The sequence below is a fragment of the Culex pipiens genome, chromosome 2 (assembly GCF_016801865.2).
Source record: "Culex pipiens pallens isolate TS chromosome 2, TS_CPP_V2, whole genome shotgun sequence".
Taxonomy (NCBI): domain Eukaryota; kingdom Metazoa; phylum Arthropoda; class Insecta; order Diptera; family Culicidae; genus Culex; species Culex pipiens.
The window spans coordinates 104,221,255-104,238,311 of record NC_068938.1 but is presented as its reverse complement, the minus strand read 5'-3'; the positions used below and the strand labels follow the sequence as shown (position 1 = coordinate 104,238,311).

The 17,057-nt window shown below is 42.6% G+C and overlaps 2 protein-coding genes across 19 annotated transcripts in view; one reads left to right on the top strand and one right to left on the bottom strand.

Moving 5' to 3' along the window:
- LOC120428101 (uncharacterized) overlaps positions 1-17,057 on the top strand; it is a 581,627-nt gene that overhangs the window by 133,683 nt on the left and 430,887 nt on the right. The window lies entirely within an intron of this gene.
- The window catches only part of LOC120427877 (A-kinase anchor protein 200), a 146,323-nt gene that overhangs the window by 91,515 nt on the left and 37,751 nt on the right, over positions 1-17,057 (bottom strand). For 2 of the 18 annotated variants that reach the window (XM_052707775.1, XM_039592822.2), the window contains exon 1: positions 16,501-16,731. The exons of 1 other annotated variant lie outside the window; for it this stretch is intronic. The gene's annotated coding sequence lies outside the window, so the exon portion shown is untranslated. Of the gene's footprint in view, positions 1-2,189; positions 2,306-14,939; positions 15,059-16,500; positions 16,737-17,057 lie in introns of those variants that run through there. 15 more of the 18 variants (XM_052707777.1, XM_039592898.2, XM_039592874.2 and 12 more) reach the window with 15 other exon arrangements.

The window sequence follows — 17,057 nt, the reverse complement described above, 5'->3', positions numbered from 1 at the left end:
TATTTCGATGAAGGAAGCCAAAAATTTAAAGCCAAAGTCAGTGGAGTTGGACCTATTTGAAGTCCTGAAGTCTCAGTTTGAGTCTCTTGATCTGCAGTAGCCATAATCGGAGTAGGCCTGGCAGCCTTAATATATCAATGCATAGTTAATAATGACAAGAAGAATATTTCCACGCTCCTAAAGGTAATCTTTAATTACAAAAAGGTAACTGTCAATTACAAAATGTAACTTTCAATTACAAAAAGGTAACTTTTGATTACATTTTTTCAACAAATTCAAATAGTCAATCAAGTTTAAGTGGCGTCATCCAAGTTGCATAAAATCCACCACAAAAAGCCTGCCAGCCTTAAAGTGCAAGCCCAAAATTGGCTTCACTTTAAAGGTCTCCCCGTGCACTTTTTCGTCGTCATCTTCGTCGCCATCGTCAAAGTAAAGGTGACGACGAATTTATTGATCTTCTCAGCGCTTGCAGCTGTAAACAACAGTACAGTGAGTCAGCTTTAGCCAGCATCCATCCCAACGAGAAAAAAAAGCGAAAGGCATCGGTCGTCGTCGTGCGAAAACACGATGCTCGGAGACCTAACCTCGAAAACCACATGTCTTTTCCTCATTCGTACACAATCCAGTGAGTTTGAATTATTCCAAAAAGGCCGCCATATGGGCACAATTTATAACATTCTGACGCGCGGGAGAAGCCTCGCAACTCGGCACAGCAAAAAAAAGAGAGAAGCGGGTCATGCTGATGTGGACAGTATGGTCGCGCGCACTCTACCTTCATTATTATAATCCACGGGCGCGAGCGCGGTGAGGTTATGGGAAATTGTCCAGCGGTGCGGCAACGAGCCAAAATTTATGACATGCTGGAACAATTAGAACAATGGCCAGTCAGCGGAAAATTTTAAATTCAGATCAGCAGCGGGGCCGGATCCGGATATTTCGTGACCACTCGGAGACACCAGCGTCCACCACATTGTAGACTTTATTAAATTAACGCGCACGCACTCCAGAGGGCTCGGTCGTCGGTAGCTTTCATGTTTCAATTAGGTTTATTAATAAATACACACCCGCCTCTGAGGGCAAAAAATTACGCGTCGCGACGACTCTTGGCAGTCAGCGCAGTGATGAATGGGTTCGTGGAAGTGAATTTGCTTCAACTTTGTTGTCTCGAGACTTCGCTGGCGGTTGCCCGGCTGAAGAGTACAAGGTCATTAACAAGAGATACTGTTGAACTTGGCTGGGTTTGTCCTGGTTTCGGGCGTGTCGCTGAAATTGAACCGCTGCTTGGTTGTTGGAAGCTGAACTCAACTTCTTGTAGATTTACAGTGAGAGGTCGCGTGAGGTCCAAGCAGTACTACAACACGCAAGATGTTCCTGATGTTATTTCTCACGAAAGGTGTGACGAGCTTGGTCGAAATGATGCTCTGTTGAGTGGAGATTTTTCTCATTAATGTTGTTGCCTACTCCATAGCATTGCAACTTAGATGGCACTCGTCAAAGGAAATTCTAGATATCTTTTAAGAAAAATGCTTGTAGAAAGCAATTGACGAGCTTAGGTTACACCAAAAATCCTTATCAGCAACTCCCGATCAACCCAGGAATGCCGTCCCCACCCAAGGGGGGTGGAACAAATCTTTGTTTACACGACCATAACTAAAGCGTGCCGATAGCGTCCCGATAACCACGGGGCCCCCACTCCGGTTTAGACACGCCTTGTACGGCGTGTGCTAATTGAGCAGAACAAAAACCCGCGCGCCCGTTTCTGACATTTTGTTTTGGGGGAGCCCAATCGAGCGCGATCCTCCGATAAGGTTGACCGTGAATGTGCAACTCTGCCGACGTTGGTCGGCAATGCAAAGATACAACGCTGGCCGATGGCCCAGATGCAAACTGTTCTGACACACTTTCCGCGGATAGCTGTACAGCGGGTTTTGCCGAAATTGGCCAAAATTGGCGCGCGCGAGCGCGAGCTCTTTCACTCTCGAGCTTCTGGTTGATTGATTGGATCCGAACGCGGGGCTGTAATCTCTCTGCACGGTTGATTTTATCTAATTAAGTCTACCGTTTGGGGCTACTTGATGGGGCATAAATTTTGTGTACTATCGCTCCGCGATGACGGGGCGACCCGATGATGTTGGCCTGCTGTGCGCACGGGCAGCTACGGAACGAGAAAATCGTGACTAATTACGAACCTTCGGAGTCGCGTCTCTGAAGCTCAGTCCAGTCACCCCGAGTTAACCTGACGTCCTGCTGCGAGGTTCTGCCGTCTGTCTGCCTGTATCGATAGACAATATTTGCCGGGACTTACCTAGAGAGAGAGAAGAGAAATAAAGAAATCGTTAGTACGGCCTAGAAGTGTAGACACAGCGCAAACAGTGATTGACACAATCAATGAAGGACCCTTCAGGAAGAGACACTTTTTTCCTTCTTCTACGCTCGTTGAGCTGAAGGTAAACAACCCACTTGAACGAGCTGCCTCGTGTGGGCGGAGAAAAGCGCCACGTCTACAGGCTTTTCTCTTCCTGTACTGCGGTGCTTCAACGAGGGCCCCGTTAGACGTCGTCTAGTCCCGATCATCATCATAAAAGGAAAATTTATCACTCTAGGCGGTTGACGGCAAACAAGCCAACTCTCAACGACGGTTATAACGAGATTCTGGACGACCTTTGACGGGTGTGACCGTCGAGAAGTTATGGGAACCAAGCCAATCATCGCAAATCTGGTGTATTTGCAAATTAAGCACGCCCAATCGAAGCATCAACCTCACAAATTGCGATAACAGAGCCAGAAATCGACGACCCGCAATTAATGCCGGGTTCTACCACCCGCGGCCATAAATCAGCCTACCGAAAGATTAACCCGCCACGGTAATCGATTGTTTACCGTGTGTACCTTGATGACTTCCGGACGCCCTCCGTTCACACCCCCGCGGACTAACTCGCACGTAAATTTATTCGAATTTCAACCAGTTTTCACCCTTGTTCTGTAATACTCCCATTTAGAAAGGAGAAGAAAAAAAGTCATTTTCGACCCTTTTTTCACCTTTTTCTTTTCAGGTTGAAATTTATAAATAAACGCGAGAAAGGACTCAGAGAGTCCTTCCCCCTTTTGATTCGCCTATTGTCCTGCTCTATTGTTGCGCACGCACTTCTTCTAGCCTGCCTTTTCCGGTTGACCCTGCCGAGAGTTCATGCGTCAGTGACCATAAGCTGGCAGACTTTGACGCGACGAACTTTGAACAGAGTTGCAGAGCATTGCACGCTGAAAGTTACGGACAGATGTTACAGGACTTTACACTGGAGCAGCCAAGCCTTCAAATTAGCTGGAACGGTGACTTCAACTCGTTGGTTCTTGGTCAGAACTGTATTTAAACAGTCGAGAGCATTTTACTCTTGGGTTCATTTAAAAAAAAACACCCACAAAAAAAAATCATTGACAAGATTCAATCCCAAAACCTTTGACTTATGAAATCTGTGACTTTACAATATCGGCCACCACCGTTCAAGGAATATGTAATGGCCATTCGCCTGCCAATACAATCCAATCAATCGGATGAACTGTTTCCATGAACGAATGAACACAATTTAGAGTTCAGTGAGGTTTTTACTGTCGAAAATAGCATTATGGACTCAGATATTCTACGTCCTGAAACTTTCACCCTGCACTGTGTCTCCTTACCCTCAATCTTCGTAATGTTTTCCAAGCAATAATAATGGATGTCCCCGTCACCAACACCCTCGTCGTCGCCACCCTGTCTATTACGGAATCGTCTTCAACGAAGGAGCATACTAAAAGACACACACACACAAACTTCCCCGTAAGATTAAATTATTTATCATCCCGGGGACGCTTCTTCCTCCTCCCTTCCGACAACTCCGAGTGCGATAACACAACTCCCGGATCCCTCCTCCTCCAGAACCATCCAGCAAAGCAGGAGGAGGTGGACAAATCCTTGGGACGACGACTTGATTGCTTGTCACAAAGATTAATTGATTTCGTGTTTCCGCGCAGGTCGTCCCCTCCTTGAACCGACGAAGAAGTGTTTGCACTGTGTGTTATCACTCGGCGACAATCTTTCAGGGAGAGGCGTGCCGCGCCTCGGGGCCCGTTTTGGGACACACACAAAAGAACATCCAAGGTTCCTTTGAATATTTGATGGACTGTAATCTTCTAATTGAAAGCGGTCTCTCAGCTTCCTGTGTCGTCGTCGAGTTGGCCACACAGTTTTTGATGAATGAGGGTCACAAAACCGGCCATTTGGGCTATTGTCCGGAGGCTGCAGCCTCCGGAGGAGGCGAAATAGTTTTATTGCTCCTCTTAAATCAAACCTCACGAGTCTACGGGCGGTGTGGGGGTTGACGACCTTTTCCAACCGCACAAACGAGTCTTGGAGAGCGAACTCCGCGCAGGGGCAATCACCGCGGCGAAGCCTAGAAGTCACTCGATACTCTGCTGCTGCTCTACTATGTTGGCGAGAATCGCTGGCGCGAGCCTGAAGAAGAGACGGGACGTGCAAGCATGTCGGGACCGTTTTCACGTACCTTTGATTCCTCTTTATAGCCCACCACACAATCCTAACAATATGAGGTAGAGGAGGCGGACCGGGAGGGCAGTCACTTTGCAAACCGATTTGCGCCTGGTTGCCCCGGCGTAATTAAAACCTATTCCACACACACACACTCCTCACATATAGTTTTATTCAATTTGGTGCTCTCTCGGCTGCATCGGCTTGGAGCGAAGAGGTGGATCATCAACATCTCCATCTCGAACGCGGGGGGTTTTGCATTCGTTTATCACAACACACCTCTTCACTGTGGATTGGAAAGGGACTCCCAGGCGTGGAACGATGCAATCACCGTGAATACCTGCTGACTTGTACTGTATACAAATGTAGGTATAGCCTGTAGCGAGAAGAATTACAGAGTTGACAACATGCAACCACTGGACGTCTCTGTACCAGGCCAACTGTATCACAATCTTGTAATATCAGACTTGGTCGCATCGCTTGCTTAGGGCAGATCCTGAGCATGGTCAACTTAATAAACGGTAGCGACGATCTGTTGAATACATTTTTGTTGTGTTCTGTTGTCTTGTTTTGTTGTCCTGTTGTCTTTTCGTCTTGTTGTCTTGTTGTCTTGTTGCCTTGTTATCTTGTTGTCTGTTGTCTGTTGTCTTGTTGTCTTGCTGTCTTGCTGTCTTGCTGTCTTGTTGTCTTGTTGTCTTGTTGTCTTGTTGTCTTGTTGTCTTGCTGTCTTGTTGTTTTGTTGTCTTGTTGTCTTGTTGTCTTGTTGTCTTGTTGTCTTGTTGTCTTGTTGTCTTGTTGTCTTGTTGTCTTGTTGTCTTGTTGTCTTGTTGTCTTGTTGTCTTGTTGTCTTGTTGTCTTGTTGTCTTGTTGTCTTGTTGTCTTGTTGTCTTGTTGTCTTGTTGTCTTGTTGTCTTGTTGTCTTGTTGTCTTGTTGTCTTGTTGTCTTGTTGTCTTGTTGTCTTGTTGTCTTGTTGTCTTGTTGTCTTGTTGTCTTGTTGTCTTGTTGTCTTGTTGTCTTGTTGTCTTGTTGTCTTGTTGTCTTGTTGTCTTGTTGTCTTGTTGTCTTGTTGTCTTGTTGTCTTGTTGTCTTGTTGTCTTGTTGTCTTGTTGTCTTGTTGTCTTGCTGTCTTGTTGTCTTGTTGTCTTGTTGTCTTGTTGTCTTGTTGTGTTGTTGTCTTGTAGTGTTGTTGTCTTGTTGTCTTGTTGTCTTGTTGTCTTGTTGTCTTGTTGTCTTGAAGTATTTTTGTATTTTTGAATTTTAGTTTTTTTTTATTTTTGTAATTAGATTTGCATTATAAACTGTTTCCAAAGTTCAGTTCTTCAGTTCTTTGACGGATCAACTTGGACGTTCAAGAACCAAGAAATTCTTTTGGCGCGCAAATAAACTCGCTTGTAAACGGCCTCCAAACTCACCAAAGTCCTTCCCGCCAGGCATTCGTTATCATATTCCATATCTGCTTTGCATACGCGCGATGACGAGTGGCTCAAGAATGTCCGTAACGTCTCGAAACCTTCGCACTCTCTAAGAGGTATATCCTCGCCAAAGCAAAGTCCACTTTTATCGAAATATCGAACTGACTGACGTATTGTTTGGCAGGCTCGGTCTCGGAGATGATGCGCAGATTAACATTCCAACGCCCAAGGCTCCAAAAAAGTTGGAACGGTAACTTCAACTCAATGGAATTCGGGCATAACTCAACCAATCAAGATGATTCTTCTTTCCAGTGATTTGTTAGGATGTCTAGATGATTCTAGAACTTTGCAGAACTTAATTTGATCAAATCTGTAATTTTTGCGATTAAAAACATCGTTCCAACTTTTTTTTTCGCGTACAAAAAAAATTCGCCTAAAATTCCGCGGAGGCAGTCGTTTTGAAAAAAGGTGGAACGATGTTTTCGGTCGCAGAAATTACAGATTTGATCAAATTAAGTTCTGCAAAGTTCTAGGATCATCTAGACATTCTTACAAATTACTGGAAAAAAGAATCGTCCCGATTGGTTGAGTTATGCCCGAGAACCAGCGAGTTGAAGTTACCGTTCCAACTTTTTTGGGAGGCTTGGGCGTCCGTGTAAGTTGGACATGCGTTGGGCGTTCCAGTGTTAAGTAACGACTTGGACTGACGACGTCGATGCGTACTTGACAAGGTGACTGTCGCGCAGGTGTCGTCTCGTGCGAGTGGAATGTGGTTTTCGGGGCTTGTTTCTTTGAGGGTGCGGATATTTTTAGCATTCCGCGAGCGAGGTGGAGGTAATGATTCATGCAAATATTTGGGAGGGAACTACGTTATGGGCAGATCCAAGGGTTTGTTTGGTTTAAGGTAACGGACCTTTAAAGATCCGAAGTTGATTTGACGGTTATACTAGATTTTTTAATATGCGACTTTAGATGTATCTGTGTGCCTTTCTTTTCAATTGGCCAGACCCACCTTGTCAAGTTTTCCGCAAAGAGAATTTGTTGAAGGTTCAAAATTGAACAACTTCTACTATTTTCAACACTACCCTCAAAAGCCATAAAAGATACGTTGACATTTCGAATCTCCGAAAACAACGGCGCTTGCAACAGTAGTCCAATCTCTTTGTAATGACTTCCCCAGTTTTCGGCAACTTCCGTTTTGTCCACATTTCAGAGGTTTCCACAGCCGCGGGAGTCCCGGGCGGTCAACGTCAGTTTTTCCCGTTTCCCGGTTTGCTGAGCAGCGCGTGGCCGCGCGAGGGACTGTCAACGAATTGCTACTTGAAATTCTAGAACCACCACCACCCGACCCGGCTGCAAAAGATGGTAATGTGGCTCTATGGAAATATGATAATGAATGACGGCGGCGACGGCTAATGGCCACGTTGTGTCCCCTCTTCGTAGCCAGAGTGAGCGGTAATGAAGGCTTTAATATGCAAACAAAATGTTTCGGGTGGAATGGCTGTTGACTCTGCAACAGTCCCGGAAACAACTCCCAAGAATCGATTCCCACAGGTGCCATACGATTCCCGGCTTCACATCAAATGTGACTAATTCAACATGATTTGTAACGAACGCGTGAAGCTGAACGTCAACCACCACAAGTTATACCTCGTATCAATCTTAAAGTCCGGAGATCATCTTCCCGCAGGGTTCTATAGCGGTGCGCCATTATGATGTGACGAACGAGGCCTGATCCCATTATAACGCGCGTAGGTGGCTCATATTACCAGAACTCCCTCTTTCCCTGGAGTTCTATTCCCCCTCGTAGAAATTTAAAACTATCTTCCATGGCGGCGGTAGATTCACCGCAGGCCATCACGTCAGGGCTGCCAAGAGATGGCGCGGCGATGGTGATGATGAGTAGCGATAAATGTAAACAACATGAAAGCTTCTCATGCACATCATTCGTTATGCCAAAGGGTTTCGACGTTTGGTTGGAGTTGCTTCTTCATCGCAGCCAGAAGCAGCAGCTCCAGAGGTATAGGAGTCAAGCAGCTATCCCGAGTCGGAGTCAAGATAATCGATGTCTATTTATTATTCATGTGAATCAAATCGAACTCCGGACTTTGATCTCCGGTGGGAGCCCTCAGCTCGCGAGAGGTCGTGTTCCGAAAAAAAACTAAAGCGATCGAACGTGAGTTCCCGTTGAAGACGTGTCGACGGAATAGCTGTTAAATAATTAATCTCCCTCTGCGCTTAACGCGGATTAATGCTGGAAAATTCAACGATCCGAAACAAAATAGTTTTTCGAACAAACTTTCCCCTCCGGCAGAAGGCAATGTGTGACAACCAAATAAAAATTAATACCCCCTCCGTAAGAACGTTAGCTCCGATTCTAGCCGGTAGCCCCAAAATCCGACAGGATTAGTGCGGAGCTCCAGATGTGCATGTCAGAAACTTTATGACATCTTTCGTCACCACCAGCACTGGTCGAGCTAGCTTGCCGCCGACTGGTAAGCTTGAGATTAGACCACCGGAGTGAACGATACCCTGGGCTTGGCAACAGCTGGCAACAGGAGCGGTCAAACACAGGTCCTGCTGCACAGGTTGCGGTTCTTTTCCGTTGTGCGAACTTTGTGACATGGCAACTTGGTCTGGTGTGTGTGTGGAGGTGAAAGCAACTGTCACATTGATGGGAGATGAGTTGGAAGTTGGTCTTCAACCAACTTTAGCTCAGCAAAGAAGTTAGTCCTGAATATCACCCAACTCTTCAATCTCCCTGAGTTTGTTAATGATAAGAATCTCTAAGATTCTTCCTCTTCAGTTCAGTTTTAACCAGTCTTCCCATGAACCTAAACCGTCCTTAACTACAGCTATCTTCAGCTCACAGTTGAATTGGTGGAGACGAAGAAGTTTTCCCGAATAAAGAAAGCTCACTGAATAGCCAAGTTTGCTGCTCGCGTAGTCGGTAACGTTTCCTTCCTTCCTAAGATTTGCAACTATATAGCTTGTCTTTTTGACCTCTAGCCAGTCTTCGCACGAACCTTAAGCTAGCACGAAAAGTTCATTATTGTTCACCTGTCACTCAATACTACAATCCTTACAACTAGTTTGATAAGTATCTAAGATCTGGAGAATTCCTACAATGATGTTTATATTTTTTCCATCTCCCAACCAGTCTTCCCACGAACGTTAAACACGGAAGAATTGTTCTACTGTGATGACTTGGATAGTCCTAGATGTCATCCAGGAAATTTTTAAAAGTAGCTTGAAAAAATGCTAGAATCGTTAGGTTATAGTTTATTGGATTAGGGTGACTTGAACCAAATTGTGGTCATTTTTCATTGGGAATCTTAAGGATTTTGAACATTGATCAGGTGTGTTAACTATGTTCAGTTTCCAACCAGTCTTCCCATGAACCTAACTTCAACAATAAATGTTCAATTGTGGTTTATCGGTAAGTCTAAGCTATTATCCACAAACTAGCTTTATAAAAATGTTCAGCTATCAATCAGTCTTCCCATGAACTTTCAAACAGCAAGATCCGTTGAATTTTAAGGAATCAATCAGTCCAGTTTGACAACCAGCAAATCCTTAAACAAGCGTGATAAATAGCTGGAATCACAAGGATTTTAACAGTGAACAATATGTTAGTCAACTTCCAACCAGTCTTCCCATGAAGAATCATTCGATTGTGATGTATTGGGTAGTCCTACAAGAAACCCTCAAAACTAGCTTGATAAAGTGTTGGAATCTTTAAGATATTATTTCGAGTGATCAAGTTTGATGCATATGTTCAGATTCCAACCAGTCTTCCCATGGATCTAAACCCAACAAGATAGTTCTATTGTTATGTTCTAAATGTCATCCAAAAGTTGGCTTCTAGCAAATAATTCCGTAGTAACAGTTCAATAGGGTAAATCTGCGTTTGTAAACAAGCAGTCTATCCCTTTTGCTCAAGTGACAGTTCACGTTAGACTGTTTGTTTAAAAACGCAGATTCGCCCTATTGAACTGTTACTACGGAATTTTTGGATCATCTCAATCCCTTAAAACTGACTTGATTAATAGCTGGAATCGTGAAATTTCTAACATCAATCAGGTTTGTTGTGCTTAGCACCTAACCAGTCTTCCCTTGAACCTTAATCTATATAGAAAAAGATTTGTTTGTGGCGACCTTGGACGACTCAAATCTCAATTTCTAGTCTATTCGAGAACTACTTGAACCATAATCCAAATTAAACATCCAAGTTCACCATAAACTTCAAAGTTCCATCATAACTTGGCCTTGATCCGCCCTTCAAATCACGTGTACAACGCGTTGAACTATCTTGAGCATGCTACTCATCTACAATCGCAATTCCGATGGACGAGGAGGAGGTAGTCGCGGAGGAACACCACACTCGTACAGAAACCCCGCTCCGCCCGTGCAAAATCCATTATCAATTATGGAAAATGGAAAGAAATGCTCGCAACAACAACAGCCTGGCAGAGATTTCCGAGAGCAAGCCCAGGGAAGGCAGCAAAAACAACAGAAAATGTAACAACCAGCCAGATCCAAATTGTTTTGCTCTCTTTTTTTTTCTTGTGTTATTTTTTGTGTCTACCTCTCCTAGCGAAGCCGTTGTTGTTGCCCCGGAGCTTGATCTTTGGCGTATTGTTTCAATCTCTCGCTCTACCTCCGGAGCCTCGTTATACTTTCTACCCCGTTGAAGCTCTCGTCAGCTACCTCGGTTTGCGATGGCTTGGTATGGCTTGTAATACTGAACTACATTTCTGAGCGCAGAAAAAAGGTTTCCACCCCACCCCCATTTTGATAACTTCTTTGTTCGGCGCACGCAGAGCTATTCCGCGAAAGGGAAAACGCTGAACTGCGAAGATGTCTTCGTGCAGCAACTGGTTCAGTCGCTGCGCGATGGATAGATAAACAAATGGTTCGTACGAAAGAGGCTAGAGGTGTCGAACAAGGAGCTCGCACAAATCTGCGGGTCTTGGAGGAGAAAATAAGACATTGGACGCGCAACGGTACAGAAATTGATTGTAACAAGTCAACCTGGACGACTATACTTTGCGCAGAGATTGCCTCCAAGCATAGACATTAGCACCGCGCCAAAAGAGCAACTGTAGACTCTCTGCGCACTCTGTGCTTGTCCAAATCATTATGTTTACCATTAATTATTTGCCAAGACATTGTCGGTAGCAGCAGGACTACGCAGTGAAAGAGCAACTTCAATATTGACAGCCTGGGCGCTTGGGGGGCTTTCGAAAAGAGAAAAGCTAACATTTTGCCAGCATCTCCCCCAAGGGGAACCCGGGAACCGCTGGCCGAGCAGCAGCGCAAAAAAGGTCCTCTCTTCTTGGGAGTCTTTTGTTTCCGACAGAGCCCCGGACCCAACGTGGATAAACACACGCCAGAGATAACCCCCTCCGGGCGGTGGAAGTGTGCGAGCAGCTGAAGAGATTCGGTATGTGAGTAGTAGTGGTGGCAGGATGTTCCGCGCTGGCCATTAAGTTCAACCTGTCAGAGGGACGGAGTGATGAATTGTGTGACCAGTTGTTTAATTACCGAACAATAAGGCGCTTATGGTGGCATGCGAAAGTCAACCTCCGGAAATGAGAAATGATTCCCCGCAGAATGTGGTCATCCCACATCGTATTACTTCGGGATGGGCGGCGGAAATGAGGATGAGACTGACCCCAATGGCGTGGGAAATTGCCGAGCGATTAAGGTCAATGGGGAGATTGGGTGACCAGCTGAGATAAGCCCTCCAGGGTTGGTCCTTTTGTTCGAATTACTGAATTGATTCGATTTATTATCTTCCACTTATTCCTTTTGGTTTGTTTTTTTTTTGTCTTCTGAACTCGACATCAAAAAGACACGGAAAAATGACAAATCCCGAAATCGTGAATTGTGTTCATGAATTTAAGAACCATGAAGAAATATCGATGCCTCCCAGCAAGCTTAGTACAAGAAAACACAGAGTCATATTCATGAATAAGTTTCTTCGTGGTTCAGAAATTCATGAGCAACAATTCTCAATTACGGGAGTTACCGTAAAACGGGGTGACTTTGATAGCCGGGGTGACTTTGATAGGTTTGCGATTTTTCCGCATAATGAAGAGTACAATTAAAAAACGTAAGAAATGGTTCAGAAACATACTGACCGTGGTAGAGAAGTGTTCAAAGAACCTCAAGAAGAAGTTTTCATAAAATTTTGAAGAGTTTAAAAAGTTAGTTAACTATAGTTAAGAAAATGTTAATGAAAGTCATTATTTTAAACTTCTCAAAGTGTCATGATTTTCTCAATGAACATGATTTTGAATCGGAAAACGGAATGCATTTTCGGATTCTTTGGACAATTTTCCACTAGGAGAAGGTTAAATAAGTTTGTAAATAATAAATAATATGCGTTTTTGAAACACAATTAAAAAAAATCTCCAAATTTATAGGCAATTTCAGTTGAACAAATTTCATGTAAAATGTGAAAACTTGTGATTCGTGCTTCAAATTCAGTATAAAATGCAATATAAATCGATAATTTTATAAACAAAACTAGTTTTAACAAATTTCAGGCAAAATTCCGACTTTTTAACAATTTTACCTAAAATTTATATGTATTTTGTTAAAAAGCTTATAAACTTAGTTAACATAACATAAACATTGATTTTTTTTCTTACAAACTATATCAGCTACTTTAGTGATGGTACATTTAACGTACAAATAAAGTTGGAACATCTTGTATATGATTTTAACAAGAAAAAATATGACTATCAAAGTCACCCCGGAATATAAACTAAGAATTTTTAACGTAACTATTTTTCTAAACACTATTGAAAAAACTTTTTTTCCAAAATAGTGCATGGGCTTTGTGTGGCCTACCCCAGTACATGTTTTAAAAATAATAATCTTGAGAAAAACCTTACCTGTTGGAAAATATTCTAAAAACAAATTAAAATCCTATCAAAGTCACCCCGGTTTACGGTATTTTTGTTTCTGTGTGTATTCTGTCGAAATGAATGAATGATATTTTATGATGATTTGCAAAAGAAAGAAAAAAACAAAGTCATGACAAAAAATCAAAGTTATTTTTTTTTGAATTTCCAGTGAGAACCGCGAAAGAATGTTTTAAAATTGGATACAACTACTGAAAGAAAATAAACTAGAAGCAAAACAACTTTTACTCAAACAGTCTCGAAATTTCTAGTTATTTTTCGATCTAAATATATTGAACATTTTAAGCTTCAGAAACTCAATCTTACCACTAAAACAAGACAAAAATGCAACATTTCAAAGCTGGCAACACTATATGTTGAAATTTTAGAAAAGCATTATAAATATTTAAAAAAAATATTTCAAATCATGGAAGCTGAACAAATCTCAATGACACTTGCCGATTCCATTAATTTTTCAGGTTTTCCATGCAATTTTAGCAGTTGTCTATACAAAAATGATTAAGAGATTTGAGAATCTGTATTTAAGACGGGATTTTCTGATCGATATGGTGTCTTCAGCAAAGTTGTGGATGATGAGGACAACCCAGACAAGATAGCTGCACTCTTAAAACAAAATCAAATCAACTTTTTCCACAGAAAGTAAAATTTATAAAAATCATATTTTTCATTTTTAAATGTTTTTGAGGCTCAAAAACATTTTTCAAAAGCAAGTGCAATATTTTTTTTAATTGACAAGTACTTAACATTCTCAAGAAAAAAAAAACACGTTTTAGCCCAGTTTTAATGATGCTGTATCTTTTGACAGGAGCAAGATAGCACCATACTTTCTTTAGGAAAGTTTAAACGATTTTTTTTTAATTTTAATGCAATTAGGTGTTGGCTGTTTTTCAGATACCTTTCATTATTTTTTCAACTCATGATAACTCGGCAACTACCGGTCCCATGTTAAAAATCTTGAATTAAAATATTTTATTCAAAATCAAGCAAAACATTTAAGAGGGCTAAAAACACAAACTTTGGCCCTTATGACTTTTTTTAATTTAAAACATAGATTGCATTTTTCTAAAGGTTACAAAAAAATAGTAATTTTTTAAAGTTTTTTGTAGGATTGTAGATGAACACAACCTTCTACTTTGCTGCTGAAGACGACGTACAGATCAGGAAAACCTTTCTCCTAGATTTTCAAATAATTACATACCATTTATGTAATGACAACAGTAAATTGTATGCAACTTTGGGCATGTGGACCCTTTTTGGAAATTTAAGACACGAAATGTATCACAAAGACTGTTTTCAAAGTACAATAATTTGAGCTCATTATTATGATTTGTGTTGACGAACTTAAATTTCTGTCAAACAAATACTACAAAAAGAATTAAAAATATTAAATTTCGGAAAAAAAAAATCTAAAATTCCAAAAGAAAAAAAATGATTAAATCAAGCGACGAGAAAAGAGACAAAAAAGCCAAATTTATGGTTTTCTTCAATCATAAATGTCAAAAATCATAAAATTTTAATCTTCTAGAATTTGTTTTCCAGTCATGAGGAAAACACAAAAAATGGTTTATCAAAAGATAAAAATAAAGAGAAAGCAACATCAAATTATGCTAAAATCTTTGTATTTCCACCCAAACGAAGCTTCTATTGCGAAATAGAGTCAGATATTGCATCAGATTTTGAAACTGATGTAAGTCTCATGAAAATTAACAATGTCTACCCAAATCAACATTTGTTACATTTTCGTAACAATTTTTAATAAGTTTTAACATGAAAATATCAAATCATGGGAAGAATCGACATAAAAAAATCCTGTCAGATTTAACTTCCAACATGAAACCAGATCGTGCAACAATCTATCAATCAAATGTACCCACCAAAAACACCCGAAAAAACATGGGGTGGACATGTGTACAATCCGATCCAAACATGCCTACCGGGGATTCGTGATTTTTACCCTACTCCTACCCTCCCCCCAACCCAAAACGCCCCGATTATCCTCCCATCAAGTGTCAGGAGTCAGATAAGATCCTCCAACCGCAAAACCGTCATTTTTTGCTCGCGATACTTACAATTAAACCAAATCGCAGTTGATGTCCGCTGCTGGCGCGCACTACTAAAGCTGCCTTGCAATTATAACTTTTTGATATCCACAAAATTTTTCAGTTGACAGCTGCTGCTGCTGCTGCTGCTGGGCGAAAAAAAACAGTTTGTTCGAATTTTAAACCACTTTTTTCAGTCTGCTTCTTCTTCTTCTTCGCTGCGCTCAGGACGGCGGGGTGTGCAAGAGTTCAGGGAGAGAGCACTTTAAAATTTTCGACTCTTCCTTTTGCACTTGTTTTCTCCTGCTCTGTGGCTGCTCTTCGTGTTCTTCTTCTTCGCAGACACAGGGAACAACGGACACACTTACGCGCACACACACACACTAGCACTGGCGCGCAAAATTCACCAGGTAAAACGTTGGAGAAGATATAGCTGGACGGGGGGAACGACAGCAAGAACAAGTTGAAGATTGAGCTTTTTTTTTGGAGGAGGAGAAGACAAAGAAGTCGGCAAGAAGTCTTCGCCAAAAAGGAAACGAAAGGAAACCCGAAAATGTGTGTGTGCGTGTATGTATGTGTGTGTGTTCGTATGTTTTGGGCGTCGTCACACCGTTTTTGACTGCTCTTTCTCTTTTCCTCTCTCGCACGGAGTATGCTCGCGGAGATGTTCTCTTCCTATCCTGCTCTGGTCCGAGAGTTGAGATGATGTTCTAGGACCCAGCGATTTCGCGCACACACATGTACACTTTTTTTAATGAACTCCACACCATGAGTTTGGTCTGTCCGATTTCTCGAGGTCGCAGGTCTTGTGGGTCCTAGTCGATTAGCTAATGAGTTTGTAACAGCTCAGGTTTCCTCGACTCTTCGATTGGTGTCGGTTGCCCGGGTACTTGTGGGGGTTCCTCGCGGTTTAGGCGATTGCAAAGTGGCTTTGGTCCGAGATGATCGAGTAGTACTACTGGGCTCACCCTGTAGATCCAGGTAACCACGAAACAGTAGACCAGCTCTATATGGTGATATAGAGCTACCCGAGTGCTGCTGTAGAGCTACGATTTAGTGCTTGTGGTTACTTGGGGTGGTTCTCTGCCTCGATCATTGCGGTCCAAAACCGTTCTATGACTAATTAGATTCGCTGCAATTTCTTCTCGATTCGTTCGACGAGTTCCATCTTCCACAGTTAGCTCACAAACTGTACCAGCACTGATTTCTCGCCGTGCTCGTTCGCTCGCTCGCTCCTTTGCTGGCTCAATCCGTTGTAGCAAATTGAAGCCGACACATGGCAACGTGAAACAAGCAGCGAAAAGCAACGGTCACCACAAAGAGGAGGAACGAGAAGGTACCTTCTTCCTTCACTTCACTCCACACACCACCATTAAAAATCTTGCTCTCGACGAGCGTATAATCTATGTTTTCTTGTTGTTTTTCACTTTGCACAGTCGAAGTTATGAACAGAAAAAAATGTATAATATCCAGAACCCGTGGAACAATACTGTGCTCTCCAGGAAGAATAGCACACAAAGAACCCCAGAAAAAAAATCGTTGAATCAATTAAAAATCACTGTTATTCCCCGAGACCCAGAACACTACACACCTCTCTCTTCACACTTCACCTTGCTGTTCACACTAGCCTGGAGCCGTGTAGAACCACCCCACACTCTGGTCCACTGGTATAAAACCGTACAGGATCCTGAACGCCGACGAAGAACGGTATGAGAGTTCAGCCCAACAGAAAAAAAAACACTGAGTAAAGAAGCGGTGTACCGACTGCGGAAAATAACAGAAAATTTGATTTTAATGCCTCTACACAGCACGAACACTAAATACACAATAAACCTAGCATTAAGTTCTTTGTGCGAGATAAGCCTCGCGCGGGCCGTCCCGAAGAGTACGCTCTCGCTCTCCCACTCTCCCGCTCTCTCTCTCAATTCTCCCACTCTCCCGAAACTCCCACTCATACATACACCAGCATAAACCCCCCTCGAGCATAAATTAACCGCCCGGCTCTGCGAGAGAGCATAGTCCGAGAGCTCAACTCCGACACCGAACCAAGCATACAACACCCATACAGGCGAACTTTGTGGGAACCGCAAAATCTGCACAACACCAACACAAAGGAACGATGCTGCTGCTGCTGGAACTGTGAACCGA